The 21858-nt window shown below is 38.4% G+C and overlaps 1 protein-coding gene across 9 annotated transcripts in view; it reads left to right on the top strand.

Moving 5' to 3' along the window:
* RBM47 (RNA binding motif protein 47) overlaps positions 1 to 21858 on the top strand; it is a 169718-nt gene that overhangs the window by 108306 nt on the left and 39554 nt on the right. Inside the window, exon 3 of one of the 9 annotated variants that reach the window (XM_018049386.1) lies at positions 1120 to 1218. The exons of 6 other annotated variants lie outside the window; for them this stretch is intronic. The gene's annotated coding sequence lies outside the window, so the exon portion shown is untranslated. Of the gene's footprint in view, positions 1 to 1119; positions 1219 to 17043; positions 17094 to 19791; positions 19874 to 21858 lie in introns of those variants that run through there. 2 more of the 9 variants (XM_013964599.2, XM_013964600.2) reach the window with 2 other exon arrangements.

Below are 21858 nucleotides of genomic sequence, written 5' to 3'. Positions count from 1 at the left end.
CAGATTTTTTTATGTGTGTCTGTTAAAATGATTGTATGGTTTTTGTGCTTTATTGGTAAGGTACAGTGTATTGCATTAGGGCTTCCCTGGTTGCTCAGTGGTAAAGAGTCCACCTGCCAATGCAGGAGACAGGGTTCAATCTCTGTGTCGGGAAAACAAAAGAGCAACCCACTCTGGTATTCTTGCCTGGGAAATTCCATGGACAGAGGAGCCCGGCAGGCCATAGTCCACAGGGTCACAGAAGAGTCAGACACAACTTAGTGACTAAACAACAGTGTATTTCATTGATTGATTTTCTTATGTTAAAATCTTGCATTCCTGGGATATATCATACTTGGTCTGGTATATGATCTTTATATGTTATGTTCAGTTTGGGTTTTGTTGAGGATTTTTGCATCTGTATTCATAAGAGATGTTGATTTGTAGTTTTCTTGTGATATCTTTGTCAGGATTCTGTAGTAGGGTAACACTGGCCACATTGAATTGAGACGTGTTCTGTCCTTTTCTATTTTTTTACAAGAGTTTGTGGAGGATTGGTGATTATCATACTTTAAACATTTGGCAGAATTCATGAGCAAAGTTCCTGGGCTCTTCATGAAAAAAAAAATTATTACTAATTCAAATTTTTTGTTGTTGTTGTACTTATAATAGATTTATTATAAGTTTCTTCAGATTTTCTATTTCTTCTTGTGTCTGTTTTGATATAAATATCTTTCTAGGAATTTGTCCATTACATCTCGGTCGTAGATTTGTTGCCATGCAGTTGTTCATAGTATTCCTTTATAATTTTTTATTTCTGAGAAGTCAGTAGTGACATCCCTCTTTTATTCCTGAGTTTAGTAAGTTGAGTCTTCTCTCTTATTTCTTGGTCATTCTAACTAAAGGTTTGTCTATTTTTTTCTATTAAAGAACCAACTTTCAGTTTCATTGATTTTTTTTTTAATTGTTTTTCTAGTCTCCGCTTCTTTTATTTCCATTTGAATCTTTATTCTTTTTTATTTCTATGCCTTCTTTGTGTTGTTTCAAGTTTAGTTTGCTCTTCTTTTTCTAGTTTTTTAAAGTGGAAGGATAGATTGCTTACTGCATTTTAATTGGTGTCTTCATTTTCTATCTCACAAGACAGTTTGCGAGTGTGGGTGAGCGATGCCAATTCTGAGCCATTCCATTGAGACCCTCCTCTGGGGACAGAATCACAAGGCAGCTGGATTCATGAGGCAGGTACACAGAGACTAATTGTTGAAATACTAGCTTCTCACTGTCATGGAGTCTATGTGGCATTGTGGTTCTGGGGCTGAAACATGGACTCTGGAGTCTGGCTGCCTCGGTGTGAGTTCTGTCTCTCACTTAGTAGCTGTGAGACTTTGGACAACTTATTAAATTCTCTAAGCCTCAGTTTCCACATTTGTAAAATATGCATGGAGATAGTCACTACCTCATAGTGTTGTTGTAAGGATTAAATGAGCTAACACGTGAAGTCTTGGCCAGAGTTGCTGTGCTTAGTCAGTCAGTCATGCCTGACTCTTTGTGACCCATGGACTGTAACCTGCCAGGCTCCTCTGTCCATGGGGATTCTCCATGCAAGAATACTGGAGTGGGTTGCCATGTCCTCCTCCAGGAGATCTTCCCAACCCAGGGATCAAACCCAGGTCTCCCACATCACAGGCAGATTGTTTACCATCTGAGCCACCCAGGAAGCCCAGAGTCGGCACATAGCAAATGGTTAGCTATTCTGTTGCTGCTGTTGTTGTCAGGTCAGATGGGTCTATGTTGAGCTACGTCCATGTAAAGTAATTGCAGAACTTGGAGTTCTGTTTCCATTAGTTTGTGCTTCTTTGCCAACCATCCATGACCTCACCCGAATGTGCTACCAGAATGAACCTCACCTGCGTTTACTACCAAGACACATTTCCTACTGAAGTGTGTCCACCTTGTCTGTTACTTCCAAACAGGAGATCTTCTTTTCTCCAAAAGATTGCAGATTTAACTTATTTGATCATCCATCTATCTATATTTTAATGATACTATGAGAACGATTGCAAGAAATTTCATTTCTCTTTAAAATTTATTTATTTCTGGACATGTTGGGTCTTTGTTGCTGCACTCAGGCTTTCTCCAGTTGTGGTGTGGGGGTTTCTCATTGAGGTGGCTTCTCTTGTTGCAGAGCGCAGGCTCTAGGCACACGGGTTTCAGTAGTTGCAGCATTCAGGCTCAGTAGTTGTGACTTGCTGGCTCTAGGGTGCACAGGCTTCAGGAGCTGCAGTTCAGGGGCTCAGGAGTTGCAGCTCCAGGCTCTAAGGCATGGGCTCAGTAGTTGTGGCGCAGGGGTTTAGTTGCTCGGAGGCATGTGGAATCTTTTACCAGACCAGGGATCAAAGATGTGTCCCCTGCATTGACAGGCGGACTCCTATCCACTGCACCACCAGGAAAGTCCCAAGAAATGAATTTTCCTAAACAAATTTGAGACAAGGTCAGGATGGGAGTACCATAAATTATGAAAATCGTGTCACTAAAAAATTCTAATTTAAGCTTTATAGTACGTCAAATTCTCCTCTTGAAGTGGGGATAGAAATGCCCTCTCTAAACTCGACAGAGGAGCTAACATTAAGATTCTGGTGCCTTAGGACTTCCTTGGTGGCTCAGACGGAAAAGCGTCTGTCTACAGTGAGGGAGACCTGGGTTCGAGCCCTGGGTTGGGAAGATCCCCTGGAGAAGGAAATGGCAATCCACTCCAGTACTGTTGCCTGGAAAATCCCATGGACAGAGGAGCCTGGTACACTACAGTCTATGGGGTCGCAAAGAGTCGGACATGACTGAGTGACTTCACTTCACTTCAGGCTCCATGAGGGTAGCACGTCCTCCCATTGCAGCTTCAAGACATGGGCTGCTATTTATGTGCCTAAATGGAATTTTTAAAAAACACATACAGGTTATTCCCATCCTTCAGCCAAAGGATGGCTGTTACTTTCAGAGAAAGAAAAAAATATATATAGATCAATCCTCATCAGGAAACCTTCGGTTAGCTTCCTTTAAAATGAAAATATAGCCAATCTCTAGTTATTTATGAATAATAACAGTTAAGATAATCCTAAAACCTTCAAGCAAAGTAATATTTTAATAAAAATATTTTATTGACTATAACTAGATACAAGTTTTATGTTTTTACCATTTGAATATAAGTATTTACTATTAAAACAATAGGTGAGCATTATTTTAATGATAATACATTGCTTCTCTTCCCGAACACTCAGAACATTTTCATGCATATCGTATATTTTTCTCCCTCACAACATCTCTTGGGTTGTTATAGGGAAATAATTATTACCATTTTACCCGAAGAATAAAGTATTTTAAAGGCATTTTCCCCCAGTTATTTTCTAGTTAGTAGAGTAAGTACAACCAGTACTCAATTACTCAATTAGTCTTTCTCCCTCCCCTGTCTTTTTTTTTCTCATTAAAATTTTTTATTAGAAGCATCACTAAGTATTAGAAAGGATGTGGATATCCCCCTTTTTTCCTCTGGCCTTGTAGATACAGAGAAATTTGAGAATACTAGATTATACATAGGGAAAAAGTGAAGAAAAGAACTCAGTCTATAAATTGACAATCAGCTTTCTTTGTGATATATAAAATTAGATGAATTTTATCCAAGGATGGGTAAGAAGTAGATTTATTTTTTGGAAGACTGAACTTAGTGTGAATTAGTCAAAGATGCAGTTATATTAATAACAATTAAATTTTGTTTGTCTCTTTATACGTGGGGTCAAGCCACTCTTGTTCTTTGTGTAGCCTGATTACAAATAGAAGGGTGTGAAAGATGGGGCAGATGTGCTGAGCGCCATAAGTAATGGGCCATGAGTTCTAAATTAAGCAGTTAGAGTGGCCTGGGATCAGCACCACAGATACCTACCTCTCCAGGCCTGAGCTCCTTAAACACTTAAATATCCAATAGAATTTTCTATGGTATGCTGAGAATATATTATTAAAAGCTTTAGGTTCAATATATTTTGTAGCTCTGTATTACCAACCTGTGTTATTGGCTGTCTACTATTTTCCAAAAAGTTTAGGCCAGCCAGAATAAGAGACCACTAACCCTCAAGATGATCATTTCAAAGAGTGCCAAGACATCAAGTTAAGGCACACACACCCTGAAGCAGCTGTTAAGGTGTGTGTGTGTGTATTTATTATATATTATATCTAGATACTAGTTTTTAACAGGAAAGAAATGCATGATGTACAGGTGAAATCACTAACATCATCAGATAATAGGGACCACAAGGGCCATGTCAGTTCCTGAGACTCTGACCCATTCTGTTTTTTTCTTTGCCACATTGAATTCTATCTGCCAATCCTCAATAAAGATTTCTAAAAGAAATTTCTGGTGTAAAAGAGCTAATAAACTTTGGCTATCCTATGATTGCTCCCTCCTGGGGGAGCACAAGGAGTAATTTTTGGTGACTACTGAAATCTTAAGACACATCCACTCCAGTATGAGTAAATAAGTACTGGCATTAAAAAAAAAAAAAAAATATATATATATATATATATGTTTTAATTTTATTACTTGTTTTTAATGTTTGTCTTAGTTGGGTCTTTGTTGCTGGACCCAAGATTTCTTGAGCTGCAGCTAGCAAGCTCAGTCGTGGCACACAAGCTTAGTTGTCCCACGGCATACGGGATCTTTCTGGACCTGGGCTCAAACCCATGTCCCTGCAATGACAGGCAGATCCCCAACCACTGGACCACCAGAGACCACTCTAAGTACTGGCATTGACTTTGGGATCCAAAGTAAATGTGAATCCTTGTGAGTAGACTAGGGGTGACTTACAGAAAACAGTAACAATCAGGGATCACCCAACAGATAACAGTAGATGAAACTTTATGTTTAATTATCTAAATTACCCAGAGACTAACCACATAATGTATGCTAGGTGAGTGCCTTTACAGTAAAACACGGCATATGTGTGCTCTGTTGAATCATAGTCATATGGGGAACTGGACCTACCAGAACTTCTAAATTCACAAGCCAGTGTTTCTCACCCATTTCTCTTCTACTCAGCATTCATTTCACCACCCTCCGACACCTTTCCTCTGAGGATTTTACAGCTTCCATTTAAGTCTGTTCCCCATCCCAGGGTGTAATATCATAAGTATTCCTTATATGTAGTCCATTTCTAAAAGTTGATGAGAACTTTGATTACTCCACCACAATCTGAGATTAAGTATGGACAAGAATGAATTCTATAAGTTATACAACACTATACAAATTAGTAATTATCCTTACTACTGAATATATAAACATTTCTTCATTTTGATAGGACAGGAGCTAGATTGTTTTCTTATGCAAGTGAAAAAATTAATGTATTTTTGTTATTTAACAGGTTTTGAATTGAGGGTCTATAGTGTATGAGTAAGGGTCTATAGTGTAGGTCAGGCAACACAAAGAATATGCACATGAAAGAATTTACTCTGGGGACTTCCCTGGTCAGGGAGCTGAGATCCCACATACCTCAGACCAACAAAAGAAAAAAACCAAAAACATAAAACAGAAGGAGTATTGTAACAAATTCAATAAAGAGTTTAAAAAAAAAAATAGTCCACACCAAAAAAATCCAAAAAAATCTTTAAAAAAAAGAATTTACTCTGTGTCCTTAGGCATCTTAGAATGCTTAATCACGTCCTTATACCCATTTATATTCCCACTAGAGTATATGTGAATCCCTGTTTTTCCCACCTTTCACCACCAGTGGGTGTTACAAATTTCCAAATTTTTGCTGATTGATAGGACTTTTAAAATTCTGATTTACATTTATTTAATGGAACAAAATTCAGTGTGAATAAAGTGGAACATATTTTTATGTGTATTGGCAATTGAATTTTTCTGCACATTGCCTATTCATATTTTTGCTCATATTTATTGAGTTACATTTGCTTTATTGGTTTGTAAGAGCGCCTGCACAGTAAGGAAACTGACTTTTCTGTATATGTCTTGTAGTCCATCACATTTGTAGTTTGTCTTTGACTTTATTTTAATGCTATGAAAATGAAAGTTGCTCGGTTGTGTCCGACTCTTTGTGACCCCATGGACTATATACAGTTCATGGAATTCCCCAGGCCAGAAACTGGAGTGGGTAGCCTTTCCCTTAATAAATATTTCTAAATTCCATTTAATTCTTGGTTGAAAGAAAAACTAATGATTGGAACCAGTTTTTAGTTTGATTTGAAAATTAGTTTCAATCTTAACTACTGCATTTAGTTATTTAATTTTCCAACCTAAGTTCAATTATTAACTGATATGTCTCCATCCTAAGTTCAATTATTAACTGAATCTAAAATGGAGATTTCTTATCATAATTTTCCTTTCATTTTTGAAAGAGAACTAAGTACTATAAATGGTATTCTGTTGCTTCAATTAATTATTATTATTATTTTGTAGTTTTACTTCCAATAAATACATTAGAGACAGCCACTCAAAAGAAATCTAATAAGCAGTTTTTGTTAATCACATGCTTGTAAGTTTGAGGGCTGTGTGTACTTCCTCTTTATAAAACTACGTTTTCACAGTAATGTGTTTTTCCAATTAAAAAAAAATTGTCCGTTTGAGTAATTCCCTGGTGGCTCAGTGGGTAAAGCGTCTGCCTACAATGCGGGAGACCCAGGTTCTATCCGTGGGTCGGGAAGATCCCCTGGAGAAGGAAATGGCAACCCACTCCAGTACTCTTGCCTGGAAAATCCCATGGACTGAGAAGCCTAGTAGGCTACAGTCCATGGGGTCGCAAAGAGTTGGACACGACTGAGCGACTTTCCCTTGAGTAATTTTAAGGAGTCATGACTGACACTAGTATTTTCATTAACATCAGATCAAAGTGATTTTCATATATATATCCTTTCATAGTTTCACCTGGAACTAACTCTGGGGCTGATGATTTCAGCATTGGTGTTTCTAAAAACGCATTGTGTTAACAAGTTGCTCCATTGCCATTTTGTTTTGTTTCCTTTCCTATAAAACAATGCCAGAGAAGTGAGGTGCTTCTCAGTGCACTGTGGTGTCAGGGAAACATATGGATTTCAGATTGGGAGCCTGAAACAAACATGGTAGGAGAACAGAAGAGGCACACACATGCAGGCTCTTACTACACAGAGGGAGCATCTGTTACTGCGACTTTCCTTCTTCCCAATTGTTTTCATAGTTGTTCACCAAAGTGTTAAAGATTTAGCTTTGCGGTCTTTGTTTCACAAGGATTCTTCCTAAGCTGAATTTTCTAACTATGATTTATGGCTCCATATGGTAAGTCAAAATATTTTACCAGTAGTTTGGAATTTTATCAAGAGCATTGAGCACCCAGGTTAGTGAATTTCTGTGTGTATGCCCTTAGCAGAGAGACACGTTGAAAGCAGATGGCTTGTATATGATGTATTTTGTAAGGTATTAATACTATCAGCTTGTCATGCAAATGAATGGCAACCATGTAAATCAACAACAACCCCCCCCCAAAAAAAAAAATCAAGAGAAAGTCTTAAACTTTGTGTATGTTTTAATTTTCAAATGTGGAATTATAGTTTATGCAATGCTGTGATAACAGAAATTCCAAACCATTTTGCAAATGACACACAGTTGTCAAATAGTCACACACACACACACACACACACACACACACACATATGTATGTCTATATATGTGTGTCTGATGCAGAAATGCTGAAGCAGTGTGGCAAGAAAGCCTTGTAGAGAAAGGCAGATAACTACATAAGAAGCCTTTCTGAGAAGATGACTCCAGAGAAGAGCTGTGAAAGAAAACACAGATCTGTTCAGACATAGAAAGTAGAAAGAGAGTAGGGGATTTTGTACGTGGGTGTGTATCTGTCGAGGTTGAGAGGAACAAAGGGAAATTATGCAGTGGTTTGTAGTCAGAAGTTAAGATTTGCAGTTCATGATCAAAAAGCTCGTAACGTTATGGATGATCAGGATCACATCAAATTCCTTTCATTAAGCTAGATGGTTCTTACTGCTTTCTGGATGGTTAGCAGGAAAAGTGGCTATCAAATGGGAAGGAAAGAGGTTGTATGTGGTTAGTGTTAGCTAAATTGATAAGAGAAAGGGAAATAATTGGCATTAAGAACTTAAAATGATGGGTTGAAAAGGAGAGAAAGGGGCTAAAACAAGAAATTATCTTATCAAATCATTTAAATTTTTCTGATAACCAAATGTAATGTTAAACTATAGACTACAAATAGGAAAAACTTAAATCACCATATTTAATATTCTTATTATACAAAGACAACCACTATCAACATTTTATTATATTTTCCTAGTTTTTACATCTATAGTATCAGTTGAGATCATGCTATACATACAGTTTTCTGTACTATTTTCTTAATCTCACATATCATAAACTTTTATTCATAACATTAAAATTCTATGTAAATGTAATTTTTAGTGGCTAAAGAACTAATATAATTTTTAGTAGCTTCTGTACCATCATTTATTTAACCATTCCCTCAAGGTGAAGTGTTTGGATAGTTTCTAAATGTATCACTGAGATAAGCATCTTTATATATAAACTTCATTTTAATTATTTCTTTAGATAGATCTTAATGATTTAATCGCCAAATGAAGAGAATAAATATTTTCAATGCTTTTCATATATATTACAATTTTTTTAAGGAATGGTTTTGGTCAATTTATATTTGTCTTACTAAAGAGTGGCATTTTAGCACTATTCATTAAAAATATTTGCTAATTTTATTGGTAAAAGTGATATTCTAAGCATGTTTCTTGTCTGAATTTACCTTTATTTGTTTACCAGTGAGGCTGAACATCTTGTCAAGTTTCAGTCATTTGTAATTCTTGAAGTGAGAGATTAAAATACATCTACCATGCATATATGATAAGTATATTAGCTGGTATATTTCATATTATTAGCTAACAGGACATCTAAAGAGACTGTAGACTATTCTTTCAAGTGGAAGAATAGAAAGTAAAGGCCAAGTGGTGTAACCGGAGAGTGGACACAGAGGATGAGGGAGGAAGATCCTAGACTGAAGTCAGTGTTGGGGGACAGAGGGGGAGTCAGTAATAAAGGTCTTCCAAAGCAGAGCATAGTGATGAGGGGAACTCAGTAGGATGGGTCATGAAGTCCAAGATGGAAAGAGTATGCAATAGACAAAGAGGAGCAAACTCAAAGGGCCTGGTGGAGACGACGGCCAGACAGCGAATGAGGGAGGCACCCACTTAGAGTCCTCCACCTTCACTTTCAGGAAGCCTGGGGAGGTTCCCAGGTTTTCCACGGAGGCTCTTGTTTACACAAGTCTGTGCTTCCCTCAAATCTGGAAGTTTTTAATAATATGGATCTTTTGTATAGCCTCTCTCCCACCCACCCAGCGTGTCTCTTTTAATAACGAAGGTCGATGAGACTGTATTTCGTGTATTTATTGTTTCTAGGCCCTGAAGTCAGCTTTCCATAGCATGCACATGTTTTTGAGTTAAACAACCATAAAAGTACCAAAGAAAACTAGAAATGGAGAGGACTGCAGAGTTTACGCATAATAATACATTTAGCAGTGAAGTGAAGGACTGAGTTGATTAGCTTAAACCTAGATTTTAAAAATAATATTCTGAGATGCTGCCCGATGGTTAATATCACTGATACTATACATTTGTACTTTTACTGCTTATGAATGAATGCCATGCCATGCAAAATGTTTTACCCATATTACTGACATGGTGTTATGGAACCACCCTGACCCCAGCTGCCCGGGCTGCAGTGTGAGGATCCTGGACACTGCCGTCCTACAGGTATCCAGTAGTCAGCTCTGCCCATTCTGCCTTTATGATGTAATTCAAAGTCAACTTCTCTTCTCATGACCCCAGGGTTACCAGGCCTGAACAGCCTCCAGTCCATCTCTCTGCTTCCTCATCTGCATGCCTGGGATCTCGTTTTCAGCCCAGAGTGATCTTAAGAAAAAGAAAATCAGATCTCGTCACTTCTCTGCTAAAAATCCTCCGTTAAGCCCAGTAGAACCAAAATCCTTGCCTGTCAGCCCCGCGTTTGACCCCTGTCTCCTCTGCTCACTCTGCTTCAGCTTCACTATCTTTGTCTTCAGATACCCCACTGCAGTCTTTCCTTAAGAGAAAAAGGACTTCCCTGACCATCCTACTCAAAATAGCTCCCCCCTTTCCCTCCTAACTCCGCTTTATTCTTCCTCATAGTATTTGTCACTATGCTCCCTCCCCAAGACATATATATTTTCATTTTGATTATGTTTCTCCAGCATAACAGGAAGGACCATGTCTGTCTTAGTCACCACTTTATCTTCAAGGTCTAGAACAAAGACAGTCAATGACAGTAACCATTTGTTGAATGATTGAATGACTCAGCTAACCAATTTAAATTGAGTATCTTGAGAAGTTACCGTGCGCTCATAGAAACTTAGGTTCATTATGTCTAAACTATTTGCTTCAGTACTGTTTTATGTTGTTCTTTTTCTTGAACATACACTGCTTGCTAATTTTAGCATTACCTAAACTGACCAGCCTTGCAATTGACCTATTAAAGGTGTCCTCATGTTTCTAATGAATGACTTAACCGATGTTTATAGATGCACAGCAGTTAAAGTTTTAATCTGCTAGATTCTTTTTTACATGATTTCTATTGTTTCCATATTAAATTTTTTCTTTAGGATATCTGCTTCTATGTTCTCAAAAAGTAAGAGCTTCTTTTAGAAAATGGCAAAAGTATATTGATCAGATAATTAAGCTTAAACAAGAAGTGAACCCAAGAGTTTTAAAGAAAAAAATATGTTCACAGTCTTTTAAAGACAACATGACTTATTTAGGACCTTGCCAGCCATTCAAGCCCCAGATAAGATTCAATTTCTTGGTTGATTAAGGTATTATACTTATGAAATACATTATGTAATTCTTCAGCAAAGAGGTTTTGTTTTTTTTTTTTAATCACAAAGTAAACAGAGAAGTGTATTTTTATTTTTAAAATTTTCTTTTTAGCTGTCATGGGTCTTTGTTGCGTGCGGCCTTTTCTCTAGTTGCAGTGAGCAGGGGTCCAGTTGCTATGCACAGGCTTCGCATCGCGGTGGCTTCTCTTGTTCCAGAGTACGGGCTCCAGCCTTTAGTAGTTTCGGCTCATGGACTCAGGAGATTCGGCTCTCCGGCTGCAGAGCATGGGGTCAATTGTATTGCATGGGTTTAGTCACCCTGACGTATGTGGGATCCTTCCAAATCAGGGGTCAAACCTGTGTCTCCTGCTTTGGCAGGTGGATTCTTTACCACTGACCCACCAGGGAAGCCCCAAGAAGTGCATGTTTTCAAGTTGTGAGCTTTGTGATTGCCGTGTAAGTAACCTAAAATGACTATAAATCAGAAGGCAGCCTGCTGGCACCCCCGGATGGCAGCTTTCCCCATGGACTCTGGTCAACTTGATAAGGCTCCTACCTGACCTTGCAGCACTTAGTGTCTGCACAGCACGTGGTGCTGCGGTTCACCCTGTATTTTATGTGTTTCAGTTGTTTGATATTTAATTGTCTCCAAAAAGATTATTAGTTATTAGCTCCCAGTTCATAGAGCCCACATCAGGGTCCAGGTCTTTGACTGCTTTTTCCCTCTGTGCTTGAATATATCGCAGAGCATTATTGAAAATAAACACATCTGGACAGAAAAGCACAGTGCTTGGTAAATCCAGAATGGTAGGGGATTTCTGTGGTAATTTAGAGGAAATTAAAATACCATTTAACTATTAAAGAGTAAAACCTACATATTACTTTGCAAAATCACATGCTTCCTGAGCTCTTGTTAACCAGATTGCTCATTGTGGGGAGGGGATTCTCCTTTTTACAGTATGGCTTTTGTGTTAAAAGTGGAACACAGGGCTTGGATTTTACACATTATTTATGACTTTGTAATAGATATCTCCTCTCCACCTGCATTCAGTATTTCTTCTCAACTTCTTCTTTTAAAAAATAAAAAGTGTGTTAAAACTACCACAGGATATGTAAAGACTGGTAATTAGGTAATTACGAGGTATTACAGTTTGCTGTAGTTCCTGGAATGTGAAGTCAAGTGGGCCTTAGAAAGCATCACTACGAACAAAGCTAGTGGAGGTGATGGAATTCCAGTTGAGCTATTTCAAATCCTGAAAGATGATGCTGTGAAAGTGCTGCACTCAATATGCCAGCAAATTTGGAAAACTCAGCAGTGGCCATAGGACTGGAAAAGGTCAATTTTCATTCCAATCCCAAAGAAAGGCAATGCCAAAAAATGCTCAAACTATTGCACAATTGCACTCACCTCACACGCTAGTAAAGTGATGCTCAAAATTCTCCAACTCTCCAATTCTCCAAAATTCTCCAATTCTCCAAAATTCTCCAATTCTCCAAAATTCTCCAACCATGAACTTCCAGATGTTCAAGCTGGTTTTAGAAAAGGCAGAGGAACCAGAGATCAAATTGCCAACATCCGCTGGATCATGGAAAAAGCAAGAGAGTTCCTGATAAACATCTATTTCTGCTTTATTGACTATGCCAATGGATCACAATAAACTGGAAAATTCTGAAAGAGATGGGAATACCAGACCACCTGACCTGCCTCTTGAGAAATCTGTATGCAGGCCAGGAAGCAACAGTTAGAACTGGACATGGAACAACAGACTGGTTCCAAATAGGAAAAGGAGTACATGAAGGCTGTATATTGTCACCGTGCTTATTTAATTTATACGCAGAGTACATCATGAGAAATGCTGGACTGGAAGAAACACAAGCTGGAATCAAGATTGCCGGAAGAAATATCAATAACCTCAGATATGCAGATGATATCACCCTTATGGCAGAAAGTGAAGAGGAACTAAAAAGCCTCTTGATGAAAGTGAAAGAGGAGAGTGAAAAAGTTGGCTTAAAACTCAACATTCAGAAAACGAAGATCATGGCATCTGGTCCCATCACTTCATGGCAAATAGATGGGGAAACAGTGGAAACAGTGTCAGACTATTTTGGGGGGCTCCAAAATCACTGCAGATGGTGATTGCAGCCATGAAATTAAAAGACGCTTACTCCTTGGAAGGAAAGTTATGACCAACCTAGATAGCATATTCAAAAGCACATTACTTTGCCAACAAATGTCCGTCTCGTCAAGGCTATGGTTTTTCCAGTAGTCATGTATGGATGTGAGAGTTGGACTGTGAAGAAAGCTGAGCACCGAAGAATTGATGCTTTTGAACTGTGGTGTTGGAGAAGACTCTTGAGAGTCCCTTGGACTGCAAGGAGATCCAACTGGTCAATTCTAAAGGAGATCAGTCCTGGGTGTTCTTTGGAAGGACTGATGCTAAAGCTGAAACTCCAGTACTTTGGCCACCTCATGCAAAGAGTTGACTCGTTGGGAAAGACTCTGATGCTGGGAGGGATTGGAGGCAGGAGGAGAAGGGGATGACAGAGGATGAGGTGGCTGGATGGCATCACCAACTCGATGGACATGAGTTTGAGTGAACTCTGGGAGTTGGTGATGGACAGGGAGGCCTGGCGTGCTGCAATTCATGGGGTCGCAAAGAGTTGGACACGACTGAGCGACTGAACTGAACTGACTGACAGTTTGCTGTGGTAGGGGAGCAGAAAGTGATCACTGTCAAACCTAGCAGGTTTCTAAGAGTTAGTGAAGATTACTGTAGGTAAAGGGATGTTAACAGTGCATGCAGCTGAGGCCAAGGTGTGTGTATGTTGGGTATATGTGGAAACCAAAAGATGTTTGGAGGTGTTAATCCTTTTATAATGTTGCCATTCTTTTGGTGGGTTCCATGTTTATCCTTCTTTAGGAGGACTCTCATACCTGCATGCCTTCAACTCTTTGAACTCACCTTCCCAATGTCAATTAGTTACTGGTCATGACCAACTATTGTTGCTGACACCACCCATATAGGTAATATGGCTTCAGTGCCGATAATCGACACTTTTTCATATGAAGGCTAGTACCTTGGTGTGTGTGTGTGTGTGTGTGTGTGTGTGTGTACCATTTCTTCCTCTTCTGCTTTAGTCATGCATTAATACAGTAACCAATTTCAGCAAAAGTTTTGAAATCCTAAATAGTGTAAAGTTTACTTCTGGAAAGCTATATACTACTATTAAATATAGAGCAACACACATTCACTTGATCTTCACACTGGCTAGATCTTTAAGTCTTTAGGTAAGACAAAATAAAAAATAATGTTCTCCTAATGGGATGTAAAAGGGACTTTAATAAATGTTGTTGGTCAGTCACAAAATCATGCCCAACTCTTTGTGACCCCATGGACTGCAGCCCACCAGGCTCCTCTGTCCACGGGGATCTTCAAGCAAGAATACTGAAGTGGATTGCCATGTCATTCTCTAGGGGATCTTCCCAACCCAGAGATCGAACCCTGAGTCTCCTGTACTGGCAGGCAGATTCTTTACTGGTGAGCCACCAGGGAAGCTCTGAGAGATATTACCTATATTTAAAATAACCCACATGACAATTTCCTGGCTTATTACCAGGTCCCCATCCATGCTACAACATCTCTTTTCCATGATCTGTCTGAATCTTATTTCTTATTCCTTTTTTCAGATTTACCTTAGAGCTTACCTTAGGGGTTTTTTTTTTGTTTTTGTTTTTTTTGCCAGTCTCAGATCTCATATTTGCCTGCTGTCAGTCCACTCTAAAAACAAAGTTGCTTTGTTAAGACAAAGGATGCTCCTCCAAGGATGACTTATGTATGCCAGAGCTGTCGGAAGTTAGGCAGCAAATGTAGCATGTGTCTACTGTGATGCCACCAACATACAGTTTTTGAACATCTGCCTTCACCGAGGCTTATGTAATAGGAATCGGTGTCCCTACCAGCAGAACGGCTGACTTTTACTTTTCTTGTGTACTTGTCTATATCGTGTGCATTTATGATAACTTGTGTGCCTTGTTTTTTGCCAAGACCATAGATATTGGTATGCCATGTGTATTTTTAAAATTAACTCTGTTCAAAGCAGAAGCAAGCAGAAGTTGCTCATTTTTGTTTAGGGTAGGCTGTAATGGTAATTATGCCTTTAGATATTCAGTGAAAAGCTGCCCTGCCCTTACTCTAGAAATTTATCATCTTGAGATGGTTTGTTCCCTATGTTTTTGTATTCTTGGTAATGTTTGTATAAGAATTCACACACACACACACACACACGCATATTTTCTCTTTTTTTCTCATGTATATTCACACATTTGACCAACAGGCATTCATAAACCAAACCTTTAAACCAAAAATATTCTTCCTAATGCTTAAAGCATGTCACACATCCAGAATTTATTAAATTCTTATATAATATTCTTACATAATATACTCAATTACACTTATATAAAAAGGCAGATTTTCTGGTTTCCTTTTGTAGTCAAAAGGAATTCAGTGTAAATTTAGTAGTTTTTTGGAAACACTGCCTTAGTATCATTGCAAGAGATTGCTTCCATTTTCCTTTAATCAGAACTTAGCAATTTAGTTTTATATAATATTTAATGTGATTATAATCTTAGACTTGTTCTGGATTTTGACCCTTTACTAAGTAACCTGTTGATAATTTTCTTGTCACTATTGATAGCTTTAGATTATTTCATTTGGGAGTAATAAAACTCTCTTTAAAAATATAAGTAGATAAGTAGATTTAAAACTTGTTACTCTGGCCTTTTTCCCATTCTGGCTACTTCAGATTGCTAAAGTTATGGGATTTACAAAATAACAACTAAGGGAAAATTCAAGACCACAAGTTTGAAATGTTTGTTTCAGAAGAGTTATAGATTTGTTCCTTTCTTTGTACCCTGTGAGGTGCTTTCTTTGTATGCTAAGTCCTGTCCAACTTTTGTGATCCCCGCCAGGCTCCTCTGTCCATGGGATTCCCCAGGCAAGAAGTGGGTTGCCATTTCCTTCTCCAGGGGATCTTCCCAACCCAGGAATCAAACCCTCGTCTCCTGTATTGGCAGGTAGATTCCTTACCCCTGAGCTGTAGAGCTCATGTTAATCCTGGCCCAGGTGGTCCCAGATGTCACTGGTTAGCTTTCAGGAAGCCTCCTGTAGTCCATCTTCTGGTCCCTTCTTCCCTGATCTGCTGGCTGCCTGAAGTGACCATCTCAACCCCCAGAGCGGTTCCATCTCTTCACTGCTTACAGAGGAATATATTTACTCTGCTTAAGTGCTTCTGGTCCTCCGAACCCGTTGTTATGTACGGACTGTTTTTATTGTCCATGAATCATGTTTTACTGCTCCTTTTTCTTTCTACCCCTTCTATTTTCCCCTGCCTCTTACCAATAAATCCATTGCCAGCTCCAAATGGATAAAGTAAAATAAATGAGGGTTTAGTTCTTGTGTAATTTTTGCCTCTCTCTTTTTTCTACCAGGCTTATCTAAACTCTATTACTGGTAGTGATTAGGAGAAAAGATAAAGGGTACTCACTCCCAGTTACCTACCCCAGATACAATGAGAAGAAAAAAAAATTCTATATATAAATAAAATACTAAAAAATAGAACATTTCTAGGAAATCACGGTAACATTTTTTGAGTAGTTTCTATTTTGGAAATTTTCTAAGCACTTCATGAAGTGTTTAAAACTCAACAACTCAGGTGAAGTAAGAATTGGTTTTTGTTTTTTGTTTTTTTTTTGTAGCAAGCAGAACAATGTAATTGGCACCACCTTATTTCTAGGAAGGTGAATTTTAAAAATACATTTGTTTCCTTTTAGTTAGTATTGGTGATAGAATAAAATACTTCAGGTACATTTCCTTCTCTATGAAATGTCAGAACTTTTGTCTTCTTGGGTCTTCCCCAGATCCATTTGCTACCGAAAGTTTGCTATTAAACTGTCAGGCTGCTGTGGAGCATTTTGTATCTGGTGATTTAAACACCTCCCTTCTTTCTGTACCACCCACTCAAGTTCATTCCAGGTGCCCTTAGCAAATGACTCCCAAGGCATTTAAGTGGCCAAAGCTCATTGACCAATGAGGAGAAGTGTGTCATGTATAATAGAGTTACGCAGTTCCTGGATCAGGAGCAAAGTTTGCTTAAGCAAAGCTTTTGTTACCATTAGCCTGGCATCCAGATTTCAAGACTGGAAAGGTAGGGGACACCTTATTTGTTGTAATTGAAGAGAGGAGGAGATGGTTTTGTTTAGTTAAAGTAATTTAGATCAGGTTAAATAAACAAGTGATCCATTTTGTGTTTAATTGAGGGCAAAAAAAAATTCAGAAGTTTGTGAGAATTTCAAATGCTGCACAGTTTGCCGTACCAGCAGCAAAACCAAACTTCTTAAGAACATTTAAAAAACAAAAAACAAAACAGTTTGTCTAGCATCTTTTCACTTTATCACACTTGAAAAAACTAGGCGGAAAAAAGTCATGTTTTCATAGATTGCTGCTATTTTCATTCTGGGATTAAAAGCAGAAATTTATCAGTAATATCCACATTTGTTTTTCAAAGTCATTTCAGACTCAGTTGTTACAAAAGAATTTTGTGTGATTATTTAAATGAGATAAGGAAAAATATGAAATTAACAGAATTAGCTCTTGAGAGTTACTACATAAAGGTTACTGATAATGACTGAGAAAAGTTCAGGTGTAAAAAGACTCTCGTATCAATCATACTGCTTTTTTCAAGCCAACAGTACAGTTTATGAAATGGAATTAGTTAAGTGTAGGTTTATATACTTTAAGCACTATATAAATTAGTTTCACTTTTATTAGAAGGAATAATTTAGTTATATTTTATATGCTGTTTAGATGTTCTAATATTAAAGAAGCCAGAGATAAAGAATCTTTATTTGCTTTCTTCTACCTGGAAATGGAGTGATCTGGATAGCATTTGAAGCTAATCCTAAAAAGAAAAACCCTTGTCATTATGAATAAAATATGATGAATCAATGTTATAACAAAATGTATACATAAAAACATTTATTACTGATATTTTTCTTATTCCTTAGCCTACATCTAAAGTTTAGTATCAGAAGGTAAGCTTAGGTTCAAAGAAAAGTAAAACTGGTTTCCCAAGATTGCTTTTTCATAGAGCTGACTTAATATGAGTTTGTATTTTATACAGAAATTAGATAATTGTTTAAATATACAACATATGAGAGATTCATTTGATTAAAAATTTTTTAAGTTTTAATGTATAGTTAAAACTCTATTTTTGCCTAATTTATAAAAAAATTATTTAACGCATTCTCACTATGTCTAAATGTCCAATAATTTCAGTTATCTCAGATTCTCTCCTTTTTAAAAATTATTTTTATATGCTCCCTTAAAAAAGTTACATCCTGAAATTTTCTACTTTTATTAGATTTTGTTCATAATGCCACTTTATGAGAAGTTTACCCTCCAGGTCTCCCTCTTGACTCTTCAGGGCAGGTGGAGATAGATGGAGCACCAGGCACACGGGGTTACCTATTCACAGCAGCCATCTTCTTGGGCACAAGTAAATACTATTTCTCAACTCCAAGCTGAGGTTCAAAGGTTTAGGCTTAACTTCACAGATCAGAGGTCAGGCACGAATTGCTGCAATTTGTAGTTCAATTCTGCCGATATGACAGAATTTCACAGCTATGATGATTGCTTTTTCCACTTCTGCACACAGGCCAGGCCGGGCAGTTAACAGCATAATTTGTACAAGTCAGCCCTTGGCACCCAGGTTTAATAAGTAACTAGCTGGTGCCTTAGGTTTCACTGGTACAAGGTGCACATTATAAAAAGGGTCAAATGTCACACACAAGAAATGGAGGGAGTGGGTAGTAAGATTGCAGTAACCACCATTTATGAATTGTACATAAAGAATTGGTAATTTGCGTTCATTTTAAAAATAATTTCTGGGATGTTAATGTTACTGTGTTCATTTTCTTTGCTATGAAAAGACAAGAAGACACAGATAATTTTGTTAAATGTTAGCGAGAAAAAACAATCTGATTAGAGATTATTGACAGCCATAGACAGGGAAATTGCAGGCTCTGATTATGCCTTTCATAGGGTTTCTCGAAAACTTCCCCAAGCATGCCAGTTTTTCAAGAATCTAGGGAACAAGTTGGGTAACCAGGTATTTCTGAGCTTGTAATATTTATGAGTGTCTCACATTTTCTACTCTTCAGCTAAAAAGTTACACTCCTGGCTTTATTTCTAACCCAAGCAAGAATATCTTTTACTGTTTGAAGGTGGATATTGAGATTCTTCAGAAAACCCTTAGATGGTGGGCCTTGACAATCCATGGATTTGCCATTCACAGTTTTGACTTCTCATAAATGACTCTAAAACTGCCATATAAATACATAGAGTGATTTGTCATTTCTGTTGTAAAAGAAATTTTCATTTTCTACTCCCAAACTGGGGTATAGAAGCAATTGGATTTTTCCATAGAGCACAATAATTAAGAGCATAGACTCTGGCCTCAGACCTCTTGGGTTTCAATCCCAGCTTCATTACTTACAATTAAGGAACCTGAACAAATGAGCAGTCTCCCTCTGTTTAATTCCCTCATGTTCAGGATGAGTATAAACAGAATTTGCTTCATGGAGTTGTAGTAACAATTAAATAAGTATACATGAAATGCTTAGCACAATGCGTGGCACCTAATAAGCACTCCGTGAATATTTGTTGTAATTAGTACTATTGGGACTAGCCTCCTCTACCCTGCAAATCATCCCAATTTGTTTATTATTTTTTCAATATTTATTTATTTATTTGGCTTCGCCAGATCTTAGTTGCGGCATGTGGTACCTAGTTCCCTGACCAGGGATTGAACCCAGGCCCCCTACGTTGGGAGCTCCGAGTCTTAACCACCGGACCACGAGGGAAGTCCATCCCACTTGTTTGGACTTGGTCTTTGCTCGGTTCATTTCAGGAGAGACATAAGATAAGGTATACTTGGCAAGGTGATCTGGGGATGTTTTAGGTGTATTCTTTTTTAATACCATGAGGAAGTGTGTTTTTAAATTCCTGTTTCAAGTCCAGCATTCTTTTGTATGCTAGTTTTCCCCCAACTGCATTGCTGTCATATGGCAAAAGGTGTAAAAAAAAAAAAAGATAAATCCAAATCATCTGGTTTCCTTTGAGAGTTGTTTTCATTCTGCCGTTTGGTAAGAAACATTTGAGTTGAAAAAGAAAAAAAATCCATAAATGATACCTTATCAGTGGGCTAAATTCTATTCCTGATGATATGTGTTATACTTACTAAAAGTCATGGTTTCCAGAATTGACTTTCCAGGAAAGTCTTAAAAGGTGATTTTTTTTTTTCTTTTGGCTATATTTTATTCCTATGGAACAGTAGCATTTGAACGAAAACATGATACTACCGATGACAGTATATCAATTATGTGCTTAGTATTGAAAAGGTAGTAACAGTCCCTCTCACTAATTAAACAGTGAAGCACCTACTGTGTGCTAGGATTGTGTGTGGGACACTGGGATTATAGCTGTGATCAGATCTGGATCCTGCCCTGGTCAAGTCTATAATTGACTGGAGAAGACTGCCATTATACCAACTACTGTAACATTAAACCAAGTAAAATTGCCGCTATTCTACTGTTTTTGTCCCCTCAGGGGGCAATTTCTTTAGATTCGAGCCAGTGTTATGAGAGGGGCTCCAGAGATGACCTCTGAGGAGTGAAGTGTAAGGATGAGAACAAGCTAGCTAGGCAGGGCATTGGGGAAGATTTAAAGCTCTAGGAGTAGCAAGCTTTGGGGAAAAGTGACACAAATGAGGCTGGGGAAGGAGCCAAAGTCTTCGTTACATCCCTTACTGAGGACATTGACTTTCTTCTAAGGGTAGTGGAAGAGAGGGTAGAGATTCAAGCAGGAGGGTGACATGATCAAATTGTGTGGGTTTTAATTAGTCATTAATTTTCTGCTGCTCTGGATCTGGTTGCTGCGCACAGGCTTCTTTTCTAGTTGCGGAGAGCAGGGGCTATTCTCCAGTCGCGGTGCGCGGACTTCTCGTTGCAGTGGCTTCTCTTGTAGAGCGTGGGCCCTAGGTGCAAGACCTCCAGTTAGTTGCGGTGCTCGGGCTCAGTTGCCCCAAGCCGGGTGGGGTCTTCCCAGACCAGGGATTGAACCCATGTCTCCATCATTGGCAGCTGGATTCTTAACCACTGGACCACCAGGGAAGTCCAAATTGTGTGTTTTTAAAAGGTCACTTTGCCTGTCTTGAGAGCCAGATTGACTGCAGCAGGCAAGAGTGGATGGGATGAAGTCAGCTGGGAGGCTGTGCAGCTGTCCAGGCAGGAGCCGATGGTTGGCAAGATGCTTTCAAAATGTAGTGTCTCATGTTATCCTCGTAATGACTCTCACCTGTGGCGTTAATATCAGCTTCAGTGTGCTGGTGAGGATGCTAAGGCCAGAAAGCTAAGTGGCGTGCCTGTAGAGGGTCTCAGGCTGCTGCTGGCAGAGCTCGAACCAGCACTCTGTTACCAGACTCTTGCTCCGGTAGTCTCCTGGTAGCTTTAGTGAAAAGTGAAAGTGAAAGTCGCTCAGTCCTGTCTGACTCTTCGTGACCCCATGGACTATACAATCCATGGAATTCTCTAGGCCAGAATACTGGAGTGGGTAGCTGTTCCCTTCAGACTGGTATACTATTGTCCTGGGGTGTGGACAGTTGATTTATGTTTAGAACCAGTTTGTTTTTAAGAAACAGAATTCTCATTCTTGGTGGAGGACTGGGGTTGAGAAAGTTATTTTTAGCCTCAGTTTATGCTTGAGAGTTGAAAGAAGCAGAATGTGACATGGAACTTGATATTAGACTGGAGCTTCCTTTTGGAAAAAAGACAGTTATTAATTTCACATATTTATTTATACCTTGCCTCATTCCAAAAATAGATTTGAACAGCTTTCAAAAATACATATGGTAG

This window comes from Capra hircus, chromosome 6 (assembly GCF_001704415.2).
Source record: "Capra hircus breed San Clemente chromosome 6, ASM170441v1, whole genome shotgun sequence".
NCBI classification, from domain to species: domain Eukaryota; kingdom Metazoa; phylum Chordata; class Mammalia; order Artiodactyla; family Bovidae; genus Capra; species Capra hircus.
The sequence above is the reverse complement of the archived record's forward strand: the minus strand, read 5'-3'. Positions and strand labels throughout refer to the sequence as shown.